The following is a 21,064-nucleotide window of genomic DNA, read 5'->3' on the forward strand; positions in this document are numbered from 1 at the left end:
TCGTGCATAGCACTCAGAATCGCTGTGCGAAGGCTCTCCGGTACCACTAGGAGGAAACGTGCGCCAGTGTTCAAAAAGTCCTTATACAGAAGTCCATCACGTACACAGAAATGGTTTGCTGTCGTCGAGACGGTCGCAGCCGTGAAGAGCGGAGTTAATTTATCGTCTTTTCGCTGTTCGGCTTTGAAGCAGTCGAAGTCTGGAAAACGCGGCGACACAGAAGCCACGAGGTGATTGAAGTCGTCGGCGTCACAGTCCGCGATGCTAAGTGGCATACGCGAGAGGCAGTCCGCGTCAGCGTGTCGTCGACCGCTCTTATAAGATACGGTGAAGCTGTATTCTTGCAGTCGGAGCGCCCAGCGCGCAAGGCGGCCACAAAGGTCACGAAGATTCACAAGCCAACACAATGAGTGGTGGTCGGTAACCACTGTAAAGGGCCGTCCATGCAGGTAAGAACAAAACCGCTGAACCGCAAATATTACCGCGAGACATTCCTGTTCCGTGACAAAGTAATTCTGCTCGGGCCTACTTAATGAGCGGCTTGCATATGCGATCACGTGTTCGCAGTCACCTTAGCGTTGAACTAGGACGGCACCAATACCTATGCCACTGGCATCCGTATGGAGTTCCGTCGGAACTGAAGGACTGAAGTGTTGAAGAACCGGTCGTGACGTCAGCAGAAACCTCAACTGACGAAAAGAAGAGTCGCACTCCAGAGTCCACTCAAGGGGGGTGTCCTTTCGTAGCAGACATGTCAGCGGATATGCGACGTCGGCGAATTAAGGAATAAATCAGCGAAAATAAGAACAAAGTCCCAGAAAACTACGGAGCTCCTTGGCAGAGCGCGGTGCACTGAACGCTTCAACGGCTGCTGTTTTCTGGGGATCAGGGCGGATGCCATCCTTGTCGACAAGGTGCCCAAGCGCAAGGGTTTGGCGTTCACCGAAGTGGCATTTCTTAGAGTTTAAAACTAGACCAGCGTTTCTGATGCAGTTCAGGACAATGCAGTTCAGTTCCAGGCGCGAGTTGTGTTCGTTGAAGGTGCGGCCAAAGATGACGACGTCGTCGAGGTAGCACATGCAGATGTTCCACATCAAGCTGCGCAGAACAGTGTCCATAAATCTCTCGAGAGTAGCCGGAGCGTTGCACAATCCAAATGGCATCACATTAAATTCGAAGAGCCCGTCAGGGGTTACAAAGGTAGTCTTCTCCTTGTCGTCAGGATGCATCAGAATTTGCCAATAGCCAGATCGTAAATCTACTGAGGAAAAGTAAGAGGCGGAATGAAGGCAGTCTATTGCGTCATCAATACGTGGGAGTGGGTACACGTCCTTTTTTGTTATAGCATTCAAACGGCGATAGTCGACGCAAAATCTCCAAGATCCATCTTTTTTTAACAAGAATCACTGGAGCTGCCCACGGACTCGCTGACTCTTGTACGACTCCCTTTTTTATCATTTCGTGCACTTGTTCGTTGATAATCTGGCGCTCTGATGGTGAAACACGATATGGCTTTCGTCTAATCGGATTTGCCGAACCCGTGTTGATAGTATGGCGCGTTCGAGACGCAGGGATCGCAGGTATTTTGTCCTGCGCAAAGTCGAATACTGAAACGTGCTTCGAAAGCACACGCACTAACGTTCGGCGTTCACTCGTGCTGAGCGATTTATTTACCATCGACAAAAGAGCTGTTTCCGAACTGTGGCCATCAGTTTCTTCCGGCACATCTGTCAGTTCAGCCACTGATAAGGACGCGTGTTCCCTGGCGAACGCTAATTTCATGCCGCCTTGTAGTGTAACGGGCTCCTTAGACAGTTTACTGTCCATAAGCCAGTGCGTCCGCCTTTGATCGACACCACACAATGTGGCACCAACACATTCTTCTTCACACAGTTAAAGTGCATTGGTTCTACGGTAGCTTCGAAGCTGTCGGAATCGGCGCCGCAACAGACAACGGGAACGCAAACGGTAGATGAATAGGTATGGCCGTATCACCACAAACACACAGTGTAGTTTCACGATCACAGGGTTCTCCAGGAGTCCTGATGGAATCCTACCACTTATGAATACTTTCCCTGTGCGGCAGTCGACAATAGCCTCACACTCCCGCAAGAAGTCCATGCCGAGAATAACATCATGGGTCGACCGAGGAATAATTACAAACTCTGTCGTAATAACATGGTCTCCCAAAAACACATCAGCACTACACACCCCAATAGGTCGCAACGGCTCGCCACTCACTCCACAGAACTTTGAATCTTCGTCCCATTTAAACAAAACCTTTCGCCCTAACACGTGTTTAAAAGAGACAATCATAACCGAAATTGTTGCGCCTGTGTCCACCAGAGCCATCACAGGGACATTATCTACAAGAACGCGCACTTTGTTTTTCAGCATCAACACAGGAGCTATTTCTGTCAGTAGCATGTCTCCAGCGACCTCACCTCCATCGGCCGCGCTGGCTAGTTTTCCGGTGACGAAGGGGACGTGGTGCGATGCCGCGGTGAGGGAGAACGGGGAGCACGACGTTGCGGTGGGGGTGTCAAACTCCTGTCAGATGCCGGGGAGCGATTCCGGGAGCTGCTGAGCCAATACTCGTCGCCAGATGATACGTGTGCTGGCCACGGGGCACCGTGTGACCGTTCGGAGGGCCGAGAAAACTCTGAGGGCTGGCCATACCACGTGGTCATAGGCTGGTTGCAAAACCGAGATATATGACCCGGGACACCTCAGGAATAACACACCGGGAGAGGTCGAAACCTTGGTTGTTCGTCGATCAAGCGGATATTATCATTTTCCCGCGTGTAGTGGGATGGTTTGTGGCGTGTGTCACGAGGATACATCGGGCGTCGAGTAGGCGTGCGTTGAGCGTGTTGGTCATAGCGCGGAGTCGGAGGGCGTGTTGTCATCCTCGACTGTGGGGCTGCGCTGTACTTTACGGCCGCTGCGGTAACCATCGGTTGCCAAGGGGCCGAATGTGGCGTCCTCATAGCCTCACGTGACGTGTACACGCCATGGTGGTCAGCAGTTGAATGCAACTCCTCGCGGCGGGAAAGTTCCTCGCGGAGAATCTGTCGGAAGGTGGAAGGAAAGTCGAGGCAAGGACTCGTGTCCACAATGGCAACAGTCGTAACGTTTGCCAAACGACCAAACTTTGGCGCAATCCGACGCATCTTGAGCGTTTCAAAAGTTCTGCAGTGCCGAATGACGTCAGACACAGAACTGAGGCCCTCCTTTCCAATTAGAAAATTGTACACATCCTCAGCCGCTGCATTCAGCAAATGCCCAACTTTATCTTCTTCCGACGTGCGAGCACTGACCACCTTGCACAGCTTTAATACTTCTTCGATATATGTTGCGCATGCCTCACCTGGTAGCTGCGCCCGTTGAGACAGTGTCTGCTCCGCACGCTTCTTTTTGGCGACTGAGTCCCCAAAACACGCCTTGAGCTCGTCAACAAAATGTTCCCACGTCGTAAGCGCGTCCTCGTGGTTCTCGTACCACACGAGGGAGGTATCGGTCAGGGAGAACACCACATTGGTGAGCTGAGCGGTTGCATCCCACCCATTGGACTTGCTCACTCGTTTGTAGTGGACGAGCCACACGTAGGCATCTTCCCCCGCTTTGCCTCCGAAGGTGGGTGGAACTCGGTAGTATGGCAGCGGACTGCTAGGCGCTGCCCTCGGAGTGGCTCCTTCTTCTGGCATCTCGAAGACGATCACGGCTGATGGCGGGAGGCCGGCAAGTCGACGGCTTCGACGAAGCTGTGGCAGTGACGGTTCCGTTGTTGTCAGCGGTACCCCGCACCTCCACCACTTTGTTACTGACGAAGGAGACCGTTTTTAACCTTTACGGATGAATGGGAACATTTACTTTAGGTGGCGAAGGTGAGCGCAAGTGCGGCCAGCTGGTTAATCAACTCAGCGTTTTCTTCTTCCTTCCTCTCCTCGGGGCCGCAAGCACGTTCACCGGTCTTCGTTTTCTTCATGCTTAACAATATATATATATATATATATATATATATATATATATATATATATATATATTGTGTTGTCATGTTGGAAGGCACTTTTCTGGAGTAGGGTGTGTCATCCACTGACTGAAATTTTAATGAAATTTATGCCAATCTAGCTAACATAAAATGTTGAGCTCACATGAAGTTGAATCAGTTTGGTTTGGCAACGGTCTCAAATGATGTTAAGGTGGAAAAAGGTCTTCTTTGATGCGCCTTCTTCAGCGCAAAACACACAAGCTTAGGGAATCCATTTTAAAACCATTGTGTCGGAATATAAATCATGGCTTCATGTTGTTTCAAAATTTCTGCAGACACACCTTGACAGGCTGAGAATCAACAACCAATTCCTTGTTCCCAGCTCTCAGAGTGTTGTACACTTCCTCCAGGAGCATAATCTGGGGAAATGGACGGGCTTTAGTATAGATGCAAAAGATCTATACAATTCTTTGCCGCAGGTGCGTCTCCTGCAGTTGGTTAAGGATTGCATACACAATCAAACAGATTAGCGGGCATTTGCTGAAAGGTGTAAAATTTTGTTTGCAAGCGTTCTGGAGCTTCTTGATTCATATTTAAAGTCAATTTCGGTCTGGTGGGAAGGTAGCATATGTGTATAGAATGCTGGCATCCACATAGGTTCCGGAGTTGCATCAGTGCTCAGTAATATATTAAGTTACGTTGCCCAGCAAGTAATCAAAAGCTGAGTGGGCTTGCTCTCAAAATTTTCAGATACGTGGACGATTATTTGTTTTTCATGAGCAAATGATAACTTTTGCAGAGCTATCATCGAAGTACTGAAGCTATTCAGAGAACAAGAGCAAGGTTTCAACTTCACCTTAGAAGTTCCAGAAAAAAATGTGCTCCAACTTCTTATATCAGGCTTACTTTTATGCGGTCTCACGTGCGCTGGGGATATCAGTCGAGAACTTCTAAGTCCCTTCTTGATTATAGGTCTAGCCATTCAAACCTTATTAAGTACAGTATTGCCAGTCACGCAATTAAAGATGCCCCAACCAAGAGCTATCCTCACCTTATCCTTGAAAGTGTTAGGAATATGGTGACAAGGCTTGATGACTCTTTATCTTGCAACACGTTAATTAAGGAACTCAAATTGCAACCAGGGTAGAAGAAGCCTAAGGAGCAAGAGCGGAACAAAGTAGCCGTTATCCCCGTCTGTTCATTGTCGCACAGGCTCAAAAAGGTGGCTTTTAAGTTCCATGTCAGGAATGGGTTTTCATGCAAAAATAAGCTGAAGGGAATGTGTGATACAGTAAACATGCACATTCTTCACAGGGGGTGTTTGAACAGGGAGGACTGCAAAGTGAACTATAACATACAGTTTGTCTCTTGCACACGAAATGTTGTTTATTCGATTCCTTTTCATTGCAGCCTAAAAAATATACACCAGTCAGACTGGACGACGGTGCTTAAACATTCGACTAAGGAAATACCATAGTTTTTGAAGGGTTTTTGTGCATTCACACCTTTCCGTGCATTGTTGCAACAGTTGGTGCCATCCAGTTTTTGAGAGTACTCTTCTCCTGTTCACACACTGTGAAAAGCTTTCACCTGAATTAACGGAGGCTTATCACATTAGAAAGAAAGGCTCACTATGTGTTAGCCTGCCATCCATCTCGCTGCAAGATAGTGAGGTTGACGTGTTAGATCTTAGGTAAAGCCACATAGTTACATTGTGCCTTAGTAATTGTTTTTTACGTTGATTAATCAGCTGTGACATGTGTGTTGTCGTCAAAACGTGCGCATTCTGTGATGTGAAGGTTGTTTTGATATGTATATGCATATGCTGGGGAGGCCGGATGTTGGTCACGTGATGTGTGCTATATATTGGTTGTTTTCTTCAAATAAACTTCACTTGATAGTGCTGTATCCTGTCCCATTCTGTTACTTTTGTCGGCATCTGTCATGCAGTAGCTACCATGAAGCTTCACCAACTTGCCCAATTTTCCTTCTTTTGAGATTAGGGTAACAATGGAGCATTAGAGTTACAGAATGGGTGCTATATATATATATATATATATATATATATATGTATATATATTTATATATATATAAAGGTAGAATGGTGGTAAGGTAGTAAAAGTAAAAATAAGAGATTTTCACATCATAACTAGCCCTTTTAACACATTTACCATTTACCTAGAAAATTAAACACTCTGTTCTTATTAAACACCTTGTGCATAAGTATTCATTTTACTAATAATCTTTGAATGAAAATACATATCAACATTTTGACTAATGCTAATAACTGAACACATGGCTTTTTGTGCTGCAACTTTTCTTGGACTCCTGCTTCCCTTAAACTTATACTGTATAGTATGTTTGCAATATGAAAACTGGAGTATGCTTCATCAATCCGGGATATACCTACAAAAAACACAGCTCTCATATTTAGTTGAAGCCATACAGAACCAACCTGTAAATTTTATTGTGGCTGCTTATTCCCGTACCGCAAGTATATCAACAAATAAAACTTGCCTTGATTGGCCAGGCTTGTCAACAAAAAACTTACCCGTTTATTTCGCAGATTCTGTTACCATGTTTTATTACCTCTGTGTAGCTTATTGATGTGTGTGTATGTGTGTGTGTGTGCGTGTGTGCGTGCGTGCGTGTGTGCGTGTGTGTGTTTGTGTGGGTGTGTGTGTGTTCTGAGGCTGCCTTTGACAGGAACAGTAAATATTGATTTGGCAAGTTGGCACCTGTACCTTGAGTTTCTGGTTCATTCTCAATGAGATACAAGGAGGTAATAAAACGTATGTTTCAATTGAGAATTTGTGAAATAAACGCGCAAGTTTTTTTATTGACAAGCCTGGCCAATGAAGGCAAGTTTTAATTGTTGATATGCTTGCGGTATGGGAATAAGCAGCTACTATAAAATGTGCAATTTGGTTCCGTATGGCTACAACTAAATATGAGAGTTAACTTTTTAATAGGTATATCCGTGACTGATGAAGTATACCCCAGTTTTGATCTTGCAAGAATATTATACAGTAGAAGTTTAAGGGAAGCAGGAGTCCAAGAATACTTGTAGCACAAAAAGCCATGTGTTCAGTTATTAGCTTTAGTAAAAAAGTTGATATGCATTTGCATTGGAAGATCCCTAGCAAAAAATCTGATAGGATAAAGTAATAAAAATTCTATTAGTTTTTTCTATTCCATTATGATACTATACAACTGATACATTGATAAAATTTCTTTTAGTTCTTTCTGGACGTATGTGTGTTATTCTGCTTGTACAAGTCTACTAGTGTATTCTTATTATTAGTGTAATAGTGTATTCGTATCAGTTTGCCAGATCTGTTGTCTATCAGTATCTATGTGTGTTGTATAGGTGCAGTGTGCTTCAAGGAGAAGCAAGCTTCCTCGTTGCCCAAAAATGAGTCAGAAATATTGTATTTATATTATCACAAAAGACAATACATATAAATCATATATAAAGCCCAGGATTTGCAAAGGAACGATTATTAGAGCAAATATACACCATACAACAGCTTAAAAAGAATAAAAATATGATCCCATTTAAAATAGAACAGATGTTTACATTGGTTCACGAAAAGTTTAGCCTGTTTAAATAGAAGGTTATTGGCAATCAAGCCACCAAATTGGTTCGCACTACGAAGATTATCAGACTGCAGAATCTGGAATGCTAGTGAAAGGAAGTGGTGGGTTCTTCATTATTCATTACCATGCCTTCATGGCTTTTTGCCGGATAAATATGTCAGACATTCCAGTTTGCTAGTGGAAGCTGCCTATATACTTCTACTGGACAACGTCACTTCAGATGACCATAATGAGATCCTCCGATCTTCTCTCGGAGTTTGTTGTGAGAACACAGTCTTTGTACGGATTGGGTCCAATGACATACAATGTACACCAAATTCTGCATCTTCCTATAAGTGTGGTTGAACTGGGACCTTCTGGCCGCATTCTTCATTTGTATTTAAAGGTGGAAATGGACTTCTTGTGAAATTGGTCAGCGGACAAAATGGTGTTCCTTTACAAATATTTAAATGTTATGTATTTGCTCAAACGTTACAGGCAGCTCAAGCTAGTTTAAATCTTTCACCAGAAGCAGTCAGTTTTCTTGGTGTACAGGAGACGAGAGCTGGTCAGCAGACAGCTTTGTTAGGCGCTGGAAAGCTGTGCCTCAACTTGGATGAAAGTGAAAAACAGGCTGTAGTCCACAACCATGGCTGTGACTCAACAATTAAGTGTCACTTTATATTACCGAATGGTCAACAACCAATGAACATTCAACTCTCTCCAGTATAGCTGGACTATAAAGACTAAAAACAGTGCATTTTTGAGCTTCTCAGGTGCTTTTTTACTCATTTGTAGAATTCTTACTCGAGCCAATTCTTAAATAATTCTGCAATGCCAGAAACTATATACATTTCCTGTTGAAATTCTTCATCAAAAGCACCTTTCAGTCTGCATCAGAAGAGAAGAGCCACTAGTTTATGTAACACTCAGTGAAGTTATGCGCCTTTGTGTGTTTATGGAAATAGGCCACAATATTTTTGTATCGACAATACCAAACCTTTATAAAAGATACTAATTCCCGTGCTCAACACATGGTAACGATGAACAGTATGTCTTCAGCCATGGTACATGAATTACTGGTAATAACAGGTTATAGCTTTAAAAAATAGCAGTTGGTAACAGTGCACCACGCTTTATGGCGTTCTGTAAGAATCAGCTTTTTGATGTTTGCATATATTAAACAAGCCAGCGCCATCAAAGTTCTAGAGTTTTATTTTTTCTTGCGATAGCTTCTTGTTTTCCTAAGGAGCCAGTTAGCCCAATTTGCCACTCTTCATTATTGTACCCTTGTTGAGCAAGTGCTTGGGGAATTGCATGGTCTGCATCTTGGCAGTAGTGATGCAGCTGCTGATGAACAGTTGCAGTATCCAAACATGACAATATTTTACTAGACTTATGCTTGGTTTCGGGTCGCTGCCCTTACATGTGGCGAAGGACCCTACTTAACTAAGTGACTGCCTTGAGTGGGTGACCACAGTGAACGAACAGTGCTTCACTAGCAGATGGTGAAGAAGTAAAGCTTCTCAGTCTGTATGCAGAGGCATGGAAAGCAGCTGAATGACGCCTTAAGTGAGCAGTTGTGCTACTTGATACAACAGCATACTACACACTATATATGAAGCCTGTTGCTGATAGTCTTCTTTGCTGTCGCGTGCTGAAGGCTACACAGGTTAAACTGCTTTTACACATTTCGACGTGCGGCGGTTGAACTCGCACCCAGTGAATAATTGTGTCTTCTGATTTTGCAATATGTGCACTTGATCTTTGGCTCTTTTTGCCAATGAATATGGTGTTTTAAAAATGGTAAATCCATGTTCTTACATGAATAAGTTCTCTGATCTGTACTCAATTTTGCTTAAATAATATTGCTGTATTGTCATGTTCTGATGTATTGCTGTAGACCTCGTACCAATAGCGATCCTTGTCCTGTTTCCCTGCTTCCTATCAGTGCGCCATGCCAATTTGCTCTTTTTGCAGAAGCTCAATTGTGTTCTTTCACATATCACAACACTTTTGGGACAAATGCGTAAGTGCATAGTCTGGAGAAAATAGTTTCATATGAAGTTAGAATATGAATAAAACATGTGCCAATTAAACCTGGCGTTCTATCCAGCATCTGTGAGCACAAATGGGCATGGTGAAGTTGGTACTTCAGTCCGTGTACTTCCTCATATGTGTTTGTTTAAATGTGGCTAAGGTTGCTTGCTTATTCTTTTGATAATGGAGTGTAAAATAAATCCTAGCCATGTTGGTAGTCATGTTGCTTTACTGCATGTTACTGCATCAGTGCTTTGTGGACTGATGCAGTAGCGTTGTCATAATTTTCAAATGAAGTGTGCACCAACTAACCCAGAAAGCAGCTTTAATGAAATCACGTTGGTAGTGTCTAATTTATGGTGATCATGAACTCTGCCTGACATGTTAGAGCTGCTGTTAGTATTCACAGTCTTGAAAGTGGTTTGCTTTGCTTTGCTTTTGTAAATAAACTTTATTACAACAGTAGGAATATACCTATGAAAAGCGGGGGGGGGGGGGGGGCTAAAGGCACCTCAAGCTGGGGCTAAGGGTACCTCAAACGGGCGCTAAGGGCCCCTACAAGTTGCCTCATTGCAGCTTTTATCTTAGCCCCCGCCATTGTATTTTAGCAACGGAAACAAATAAAGAAAGACACAAAGAAAAGAAAAGTAGGAAGATACCTATGAAGAAAGAGGTCAGAGAAGGAGACAGAATCCCTCCAATGCTAATCACTGCCTGCTTGGAAGAAGTATTCAAGCTATGAAGCTGTGAAGGTTTAGGAGTAAGGATCGATGGTGAATACGTCAGCAACGTTCGGTTTTCCGATGACATTGCTCTATTCAGCAACACTGCAGAAGAGTTACAACAAATGACTAAGGACCTTAGCAGGCAGAGTTTAAGAGTGGGGCTGAAGATTAATATGCAGAAGACAAAGATAACGATATATAACCGGGCAAAGGAACAAGAGTTGAAGATCGCTAGTCGGCCTCTAGAGTCTGTGAAGGAGTACGCTTAACCAGGTTAACTAATCACAGGAAACCCTGACAATGAGAAGGAAATTCACAGAAGAAAAAAAAATGAGTTGGTTGGCATATGGCAGACATCGTGAGCTCCTGACTGGGAGCTTACCATTAGCATTGAAAAGGAAAGTATACAATCAGTGCATTTTACCGGTGCTGACATATGGCACAGAGACTTGGAGACTGACAAAGAAGCTTCAGAACAAGTTAAGGACCATGCAAAGAGTGATGGAATGAAGAATGCTAAGTATAACTTTAAGAGACAGCAAGGGAGCGGTTTGGATAAGAGAGCAAGCGGGTATAGATGATATTCTAATAGACATTAAGAGAAAAAATGGTGGTGGGCAGGTCATGTAATGCGCAGATTAGGTAACCGTTGGATCATTAGGGGACAGCATGGGTACCAAGAGAAGGGAAGTGCAGTAGAGGATGGCAGAAGACTAGCTGGTGCGCCGAAATCAGGAAATTTGCGGGTGCTATATAGTTGGAATCGGTTGTCGCGGGACAGGGGTAATTGGAGATCACAGGGAAAGGCCTTCGTCCTGCAGTGGACATAAATAAGGTGATGATGATGATGACGACGACAGTAGTCCTGTTTTGGATATGCATTAAATGTTGCACATCCATCTCGCAAAATTTGTAAATGTAATTTTGTCTTAAAAGAAGTGGAGCACACCTGCTACAAAAATGGACTGATACTTTCCTCACGCAACTTCCCCAATTGTAGTTTCACAGACTAAGTAACGCTGCTGTGCTTTGAAAACATGTGCTTTAATTTATGTTGAAACATTTTTAGGATATTATATCTGGATAAAAACTGTAAAAAGTTTTGATAATTGCACAGTTTACACAGTTCATTTATATTTGATACTCTAATATCCCAACTGTGTTTGTTAATCTGTTCACGTGGCAGGCAATGCGTTCGGTATTGTATATTCAGTTCATTTTAAAAACATCTCTTCAGCCGTGCGGGCACCGGTGTGTGTGCTATTTCCAAGATGCTTTATCAGTGCCTAAATTAGATTTCTGTATGTCGTATAACGATCTCAATCAGGGTTTAAAAGACTGATACATCACGCTATTTGGTCTTGTAGGCAGCACAGTGTGATTTATTTACTGCCTGCCAGTCTGGTAAAGAGTTATATGGGTCAGGTCGGAATATTTATCACTCTTACAATGACTTGTGCAACATATACATATCCATAAGAGACTTTTAGAAATTCCTATCAGTTTTTTTGCTCGGGTACTGATAGGTGTTTAAGTATTGATGGCACTCCGAACAGATATTAGTGGAGACATTGCCCCACTGGGCACGCGCAGCCGCTAAGCCCAGTGCGGGGGGGGGGGGGGGGGGGGGGGAGAGATGTGCACCGGGCGCCGGCTTGCGATAACAAGGATGAGATGGCGTTGCGGTGACGCCCTCTCCCCTCACGCAACACCTGGCGTGCTAGAGCGACGGCAGGTGTACCTTTTCACCCGCTCTGCTCCGTCGAGGCGCGTCGCAACTTGGTCACAAACAATGCGATTTGAGGTGCCATTTCGCTGAGACGACACGCGCCGGTTTTTTTGCTCAGTGGGCCATTTGTTTAGTCTGTTCGAACTGAAACGGACCTGCCAGAGTTTGGTTGTTTCACGACAAAACAAACAGTCATCAACAGAAAGTGTAATTTTATACGTTAAGTTCTTCGCGAGATCTAAAATAAAAAAAATCAAGGGACTCAGCATTGTGGTATACCAGAAGTGACAAAAACAGATTTGTGAATTGGAATTGTTAATATACAAATTGTGCTTGGTCATGAAGAAAGCATGCAGTGAATTTCAGTAACCGCATACGGATCAATATTAGGTTCGCTTATTTAGGAGAACGAGGCCGTGGAACAAAGTAGCAGAATTTAGAACGCTAAAAGCATCCATTCAGCGCAAGAACCAAGTTCAATAGAGGCGATCAACTTAGTGAACATGACAATAGTTGTGTTTTTGATGAGAGACAAGGTCTTATGGCAGCCATGTTGACATTTGTTGAAGAAGTTTTATGACACAATTTAGGATTATTGTGGAGATTGAAATAAATGATGTGGCAGGGAGGGTTGGCGGTTGAGGCCAGCAACTGTTCCGCCCAAGTGTCTATCACAATATTACTGCGGTAGATCACCACGTGCATACTGTACTAGAAGGTTAAAAGGGAATGCTAATTTGTGTAATGCATCTGTCGAATGCCGACAACAGTATCATGATGATGCGGTGACTACGATGGCGTGATCGACGATGCGATGACAATTCAGGAGTCATCACGATTGAGGCATAACAACTGTGGCATTATGAGTGCATACATGGCAATGACTGCGTATCTACTACACAGCGTGAAGGCGGCAGCATCCGATGGCGTGATATTACAACTAATTTAAAATGACAATGCAATGATGACGATGAGCAAAACGTGAACAAGGTGAAGCCAACGTTTCGACAAGTGGACTTGCCTTCTTCAAGGCGACATATGCTTTCCCCGCCACAGTATATATAGGTGGGGTTCTTCTAAAGGGGAGGGGGTGTGAGGCGGGAGCGCGTGGAAACGAGGGAAAGTGTGTTAGCGTGTCGAATTAGTAAAGGAACGCCGTGTACAAGGTCAAAGCCAGGACCCCCCCCCCCATCCCCTCACCCCATTCTGTCGACCCACGCGCGTTAGCCGGCGTGTCAAGAGCGTCTGACACGCCAGCTGAAAAAAAAAGAAGAAAAAGAAGGGAAGAAAAAGGAAAAGGGTGGGGGATACGCCAAGAAATCAAACTAAGTGTTGTTGCCTATAGCTTGAGGTTTAGCATAGCGAATAGATTCTAAAGCTCCCTTTGAAACGTTTATGCCTATTGGTTGCAATGTCTTGAACTTATGGATAAGGTATGATTCTCTGTATTCTCTTTCACGTTCAGAACGGAAATTTGACTGTAAGATGTAGAGTTTAAGTTGATCAAAGTTATGACCTTGTTGGTTGAAATGCTCGGCGACGGCTTTGGGAAGCTTTTTAGCTGTGTCCGCGCGATGTCCCTTTAATTTGACGTTCATTGATTGTCCTGTTTCACCGATATATTGTTTCTTACAGAAGGAACATTCAAGCATATAAATCACATCCGAACTTGTGCAAGTGAAGCTAGATTTGACTTCATCTGTATACATATTTGCGGTGCTTTTAATTTTAATGTCACTTTGAAGGTGCTTGCAGGTTTTGCACCTAGGGCGACAACATGCTTTTATTACGGGGGAATGCTGCTGGCTGACTTTTGCGTGCACTAACATGTCTTTAAAGATCTTGTTTCGGCGATAGGTAATCCTGGGTACATCCGGGAACGCTTTTCGCAGACGCTCGTTACTTGATAATATTGGGTGGTATTTTCTTAGGATGTTGTTTATGCTTGGGAGTGCATTAGCATATTTTGTTATAAAGGCCGGCGGTCTGTCAGATTCTAATGTGGGCAGTCTCTTCGCCAATTCCGACTGTCTCTCCAATCTTGACGCGGTATCATAAGCTCTATCGAGAGCAACTTGGGGATAGTTCCTTTCTGCTAGCGTTGATCTAAGGTCATTTAGGTGGTGGATATAATCGTGGTCTTCGCTGCAGATTCTTCTTATACGTTTCGCTTGTCCGACAAAAATTCCTTGCTTGCAATGTCGCGGGTGATGACTGTTGTAGTCTAAATATTGATGGCTATCTGTAGGCTTCCGGTAAAGTGTCGTTCTCAGTTTTCCGTTTTCTATGTAGACCGTCGTGTCCAGGAAGTTGACCTGACTAGGAGAGTGGTGAGCAGTACATTTAATACTCGGGTGAAAGCGATTGAAATGGCTAATTAAGTTGGTTAAGGCGCTTGTGCCGTGTTCCCATATTATAAATATGTCGTCAATGTAACGAAGATAGGTGTGGGGTTTTAAAGGGTAGGATTTCAGCAGGTCTGCTTCAAGCTGTCCCATGAAAATGTTCGCATACGTGGGAGCGAATGGCGTACCCATGCTCGTGCCGAAAATTTGCAGGTAGTGTATAGAATCGAATTCCAAATAGTTGAGCGTGAGAACTAATCTAAGGAGCCATAAGTAAACTTCAGGAGCGTGCGCTTGGGGATTGATTGCGAGGGATCTAGAAACGGCTTCAATTCCTTCACTCATGGGAATGTTGGTGTAAAGGGCAGAAACATCCAAAGTGACTAGAATAGCGCGGTCGGAAAGGATTTGGTTGGCGTTGATGCCGTCGATAATTCGAAGGAAGTGCGGCGTGTCTTGAACGAAAGATGGGAGGGTGGTGGGTATGTTTGACAGGTGGTGATTTAAGAATTTAGATAGTGACTCAGTAGGAGTGTTGTTATTAGACACAATAGGCCGATCTGGGATTTCTACTGTAAATATTTCTTCGACCGGAACTTTATATATTTTAGGAAGAAGATAAAAGCGGCCTGCTGTTTTGTTTTTGGGCATCATGAAGCGATATTCAGATTGCGTGATTAGTTCCCTGGACCGGAGCTCCGCTATTGTGCTTAACACAATATTGCTGTAATCTGAGGTTGGGTTAGAGTCAAGTTTTCTGTAATGGGTGTGGTTGTTCAGTTGTTTAGAGGCCTCATTCTTGTACTTTTCTATAGGCCAGATTACGATACTGCCGCCTTTGTCTGCTGGTTTTATTACAATATCATTCCTTTTCGCAAGTTCTTTAAGGATTTGGTGTTGAGCGGAGGTCAAATTTTTGCGTTTCCGGCAATGCCGCGTTGACTCTAGAATTTCCTTTGATATCAGTTTTAAGTATAAATCGAGGTCTGGGCACTGTTCGTTTTCCGGTGTCCACGTGCTAGGTGGTCTAAGAGAGTCTCTATCTTCTTTTCCTACATCTGGTCTACCGAAAAAGAATTCCTTGATGCGCATGCGTCGTGAAAACTCTGTTATATCTTTGTGGAGTTCGTATTCGTTTACTGCGTTGTTCGTCGGACAAAACGTTAGACCACGTTTCAGGAGATCAACTTCTTCGGGGCTTAGACTCTGGGATATGTCTACTACATTGCTGCAGTGGTCTGGATGCTCGCCTGTAGGACTGTCGGTGGAGCTACGTGCTGCAGGGGTTACATTAGTTTCTTTGGGTGGATCTGCAGCTCTAATATCTTTTCGCTGGTATTTATCTAGTAATTTTTCCTCCTTAGTTCGGACGAATTGATTAAGTTCTCTTCTCTCCGTTTCAGTTAACTTTATGCTGTCGAGTTGATCAGAGATTATCCTAAGTTGTTCTTTGCAGTGTTCTTCGAGAATGTCGATAAGGGAGAGCGATGCATTTTCTAGGACAGCATTCCACTTTAATAATAGCCTGGAGGGTAAAGAACCAAGGGCGCATCTAACCTTAATTCTGAGACCTTTTGGGATTTTCCTCTGTTTAATGCAGCTAGTGTAAGTTTTTAGGTGAAATCTGTAATTTGTTTGTTTGGCGACGAGTTTGCGCGATTGGAGGAACGGGCGAGATTTGTTGTTGCGTGTGCTATCCCTAGTGCGTGGTAGTCATTTTTGTTTGGTTTGGGCAGACCTCCGGGGCGAAAAATCTTCAGGTGGTGTCTTTTTACGCTTAATTTTCTTGTCGAGGCCTGCACCGATGTCTGTCTGCGTATCGGTTTGCTTGTTAGTGTATGTAGCTGTTTGCGTGAAGGCTTCGCGGGTGGTTGTGGGCTTCCGTATGCGCGGATGTTGTAAAGGTGGTGTTGGTTCCGCGTCCACCGTTTGTGTAGATGCTTCTTGGGTTCTAGCTTCGGTGGAACGTGCGTGCGAGCTGGTGTTGAAAATTTCAGGTGCGTGTTCCTGTGTTGAAACTAACTGGGACGCAGTATCTATTGGTGTTGTAGGTTGCGTCGATTTAAAAGAGTTCCTGAGCCTGTACTTGATGTTGTTAGCCATTACCTTGACGCCAAAAAAATTGGGGTGAAGTCCGTCCCGGGCGAGCAGAATGTCGGGGTCCTGGTGTATTTCAGCGTGGTGGATGACATCGACGTTTTCGTGTTGGTTTCCAATGTCAAGAAGAAAATCATTGAACATACGTGTCCCTAGTGCGTGAGCTAGGAGTGTCGCCGATTGTTGAATAAGTGGCCTGTGTTTGTTTGCGATCCTGGGAAGTACTGTTGTCAAGGTGATTTCTGCGTTTGGTCTGTTGGTGTGCAAATCGTTTATGAGCGTTTTCATGGCCTCAACTGTGTTGTCACCGGTGTCGTGGTTAAGGTCATTAGTCCCGCAGTGAATGAAGAAATGTGTGATGTGCTGTGGTGCTGCAGCAATGAGGTCTCGGATGGTGTGTGTTGTGGCGCCGCTCTTAAAGCTAATGTATGGTGAGTGTTGGCCTGGTGGGAAGTGTTCGTGTATGTACTTGTAGTGACTGTCTCCAATTAGTGCTACGTGTGAAAAGGAAAGCAGAGGGCGCTCACCTTGTGCCTTCATCTTCCGTCGGTAGAAATCCAGAGAAAAGACGGGGAATGCGGGAGATGGCAATTCAAGACGATGAGCAAAACGCGAACAAGGTGAATGCAGGAGCCAACGTTTCGACAAGTGGACTTGTCTTCTTCAAGGCGACATATGCTTTCCCCGCCACAGTATATATAGGTGGGGTTCTTCTAAAGGGGAGGGGGTGTGAGGCGGGAGCGCGTGGAAACGAGGGAAAGTGTGTTAGCGTGTCGAATTAGTAAAGGAACGCTGTGTACAAGGTCAAAGCCAGGACCCCCCCTCCCCTCACCCCAGTCTGTCGACCCACGCGCGTTAGCCGGCGTGTCAAGAGCGTCTGAAACGCCAGCTGAAAAAGAAGAAGAAAAAAAAAGAAGGGAAGAAAAAGGAAAAGGGGGGGGGGGGATACACCAAGAAATAAAACTAAGTGTTGTTGCCTATAGCTTGAGGTTTAGCATAGCGAATAGATTCTAAAGCTCCCTTTGAAAAGTTTATGCCTATTGGTTGCAATGTCTTGAACTTATGGATAAGGTATGATTCTCTGTATTTTCTTTCTCGTTCAGAACGGAAATTTGACTGTAAGATGTAGAGTTTAAGTTCATCAAAGTTATGACCTGGTTGGTTGAAATGCTCGGCGACGGCTTTGGGAAGCTTTTTAGCTGTGTCCGCGCGATGTCCGTTTAATCTGACGTTCATTGATTGTCCTGTTTCACCGATATATTGTTTCTTACAGAAGGAACTTTCAAGCATATAAATCACATCCGAACTTGTGCAAGTGAAGCTAGATTTGACTTCATGTGTATACATATTTGCGGTGCTTTTAATTTTAATGTCACTTTGAAGGTGCTTGCAGGTTTTGCACCTAGGGCGACAACATGCTTTTATTACGGGGGAATGCTGCTGGCTGACTTTTGCGTGCACTAACATGTCTTTAATGTTCTTGTTTCGGCGATAGGTAACCCTGGGTACATCCGGGAACGCTTTTCGCAGACGCTCGTTACTTGATAATATTGGTGGTATTTTCTTAGGATGTTGTTTATGTTTGGGAGTGCATTAGAATATTTTGTTATACAGGCCAGCGGTCTGTCAGATTCTAATGTGGGCAGTCTCTTCGCCAATTCCGACTGTCTCTCCAATCTTGACGCGGTATCATAAGCTCTATCGAGAGCAACTTGGGGATAGTTCCTTTCTGCTAGCGTTGATCTAAGGTCATTTAGGTGGCGGATATAATCGTGGTCTTCGCTGCAGATTCTTCTTATACGTTTCGCTTGTCCGACAAAAATTCCTTGCTTGCAATGTCGCGGGTGATGACTGTTGTAGTCTAAATATTACTGGCTATCTGCTGGCTAACGCGCGTGGGTCGACAGACTGGGGTGAAGGGAGGGGGGGTCCTGGCTTTGACCTTGTACACAGCGTTCCTTTACTAATTTGACACGCTAACACACTTTCCCTCGTTTCCACGCGCTCTCGCCTCACACCCCCTCCCCTTTAGAAGAACCCCACCTATATATACTGTGGCGGGGAAAGCATATGTCGCCTTGAAGAAGACAAGTCCACTTGTCGAAACGTTGGCTCCTGCATTCACCTTGTTCACGTTTTGCTCATCGTCTTGAATTGCCATCTCCCGCATTCCCCGTCTTTTCAATGCAATGATGACGACAGATTGAAGACTGTGAACAGTCAGCAATGATGCGTCAGCTTGGCAACTAAAGAAAAACATTTGAGGACAGCTAAGCATGTTTTATTGGAGTTGTGATTGCGAAAGCTATAATGCACAATTGAATGCCGCTGAACAGTCCGAGTTTTGTGCTGCGAGTAATGTTCCCTAGAGCTACGTTTTGCCCGAGCCACCAAGCAGCAGCAGCCTGCAGTACCAACGCCGCATGCCATCGACGTACTGCACAACCAGAGACCAGGAAACAGCAGTGGCCACCAAGGCTGGCAGGCACGCGCAGCAGCTAAGCCCAGAGGGGGTGGGGGCGGTAGATATAAGGACCGGGCGCCAGCTTGCGAGAGCAAGGATGACGGTGCGTCGCGGCGGCGCCTTCTCCCCTCACGCAGCACCTAGCCGGCGCGCTAGAGCGAAAGCAGGTGTACCCTTTCACCGGCTCTGCTCCGTCGAGGCGCGCTCGTGACGTGGTCGCAGCCAATGGGATTTGAGGTGCCATTTCGCTGAGACGACAGACGCCGGCTTTTCTGCTCAACGGGCCATTTGACGCTTTCGCATAAATAATCGCTACAGAATAACAAAGACGACGTGGTTATGTTGAGCTCGCGTTCACGCTTCGTTTGCACGGACTACCCTATATTTGTACTTTTGGTACTGGGGCCAATTCTGTACCATGCAAGACACTCAGCCATGGAGCACCCGCAAAGATCAGGCGATAGGCAAAAAACGCTGTGCTTTAAACATGCACCCATAGAGTGCCCCGATATTGCAACCAGCCGATCCGCGCATAGTGAAGCGTCCGCACGGCCGCGTTTGCCACGTCTCCCACTGCCTCATGTAATGTCTCAGCAAGATACCTTTGAGGAGATAAATAAATAAATAAATAAATAACTAAATAAATAAACTTATACAGCATTTGAAATCTAGGATCGAATTACGCTACAGGTTTTCTCAATTTATGGTCGAAAATCTAGGTGTTAAAGGCGACACAGGTCTCTGCTCAGACTGGTAATACTATGTTTTGCCTAGTTTAATTAAATATGCCATACCACGGGTCTCCCAAGCTAAGGCTGCTGTCCAGTTGCAAGTGCAAATCGCTTAATTATGTCCAGGGCACGCTTGAGCAAAAGGCAGCCAAGATTACTGTGCCACTGAGGTCTATTTCCTGAAATCTGATTTCTTCTCATAAAACAACCTCTATAAAAGTAAAAACATTCACAACAAAATAACCCCAACCTTTATTGAGAAAAGCCATCACACTGGCCCTTGAACTCTAATTACGCACTGGCTCCTTGCGATGTAGTGTTCTGTACATCAGCACCTTACAAAGTACAGAAAAATTTAATAACTGCAACATGACAGGTACACAACAAAGGAAAAAGGATAAAACATCACACAGGCTGTCATCAGTATTCATGTCTCCATTTCAATTCGAATGTTTTTAGCAGTGAATACATGTTCTCGTTAAACTGAGTGTCATAATATCAGAAAAGCAAAGGGCAAAGGTCTTTAGATTCTAAACTGACAAATTTGCTTTATTATGTTTCACTGCAATACAGGATGTTTTATAGTGAACAGTCACGTAAAGTTTTGGCTTACTACGGCGGGCATGTCCTGCTGTGAGACCTCTTCTGCATTGCGGTAAAGCGTATTGACAGTGACAAGAGCTAACCTGGCATGTATGGCTTTAGCCAACAAAAGTTTTCAAGGCATCATCCTGCCGCGAAAATCTCCTTTGTTGAGAATAGAACATTAGGTTTGGCGCTGACTGAAACCCTACCTTCCAGATTGACATAAATTCTTCCCAATATCGGTATCCTTCACCGCAACAGACAAATATGTTGCGGTGATAACGGTGGTCGAACAGGCTGGTGCAAATGTTCCTACAGGGGAGCTTGCCTTCATCAGGGCAGCTGCTTTCCTTGGCAGTTTTCACAAATGTGAGTCTCCCTTACTCCCAACAGGGGAGATTTAGCTGGACCTTTGCCAAGAGACGTACCGACAAGCGTTTGGTAGTGGATGGTAGAGATGCAGCAGTTTAAAAAGTGTTGCGAAATTCGGTTTCGTAAGGTTAGCTTCACCGAAGTACAAAGAGAATGTTTTGCGGTGAAGCATAGCGAGGGTGCCTGGCCTTTGGTGCAAAGCAGCTGCTCAAGAGGCACGCTGATCTCATGGCTAGGTATGCAGTTCCACGCGTGCGAGTGAGTTCCCCGCGTTCGGTGGTCTCCCAGTGATATACAAAATGGCATTGACTGTGTTGCAAATGGGCGACGGCAACAGGTCCAAAGCGTCGTTTCGCTTTCTAAAACTGCGTTCGGCTAATTAGAACACCTTATGACTTATGATATG

This window comes from Dermacentor variabilis, chromosome 4 (assembly GCF_050947875.1).
Source record: "Dermacentor variabilis isolate Ectoservices chromosome 4, ASM5094787v1, whole genome shotgun sequence".
Taxonomy (NCBI): Eukaryota; Metazoa; Arthropoda; class Arachnida; order Ixodida; family Ixodidae; genus Dermacentor; species Dermacentor variabilis.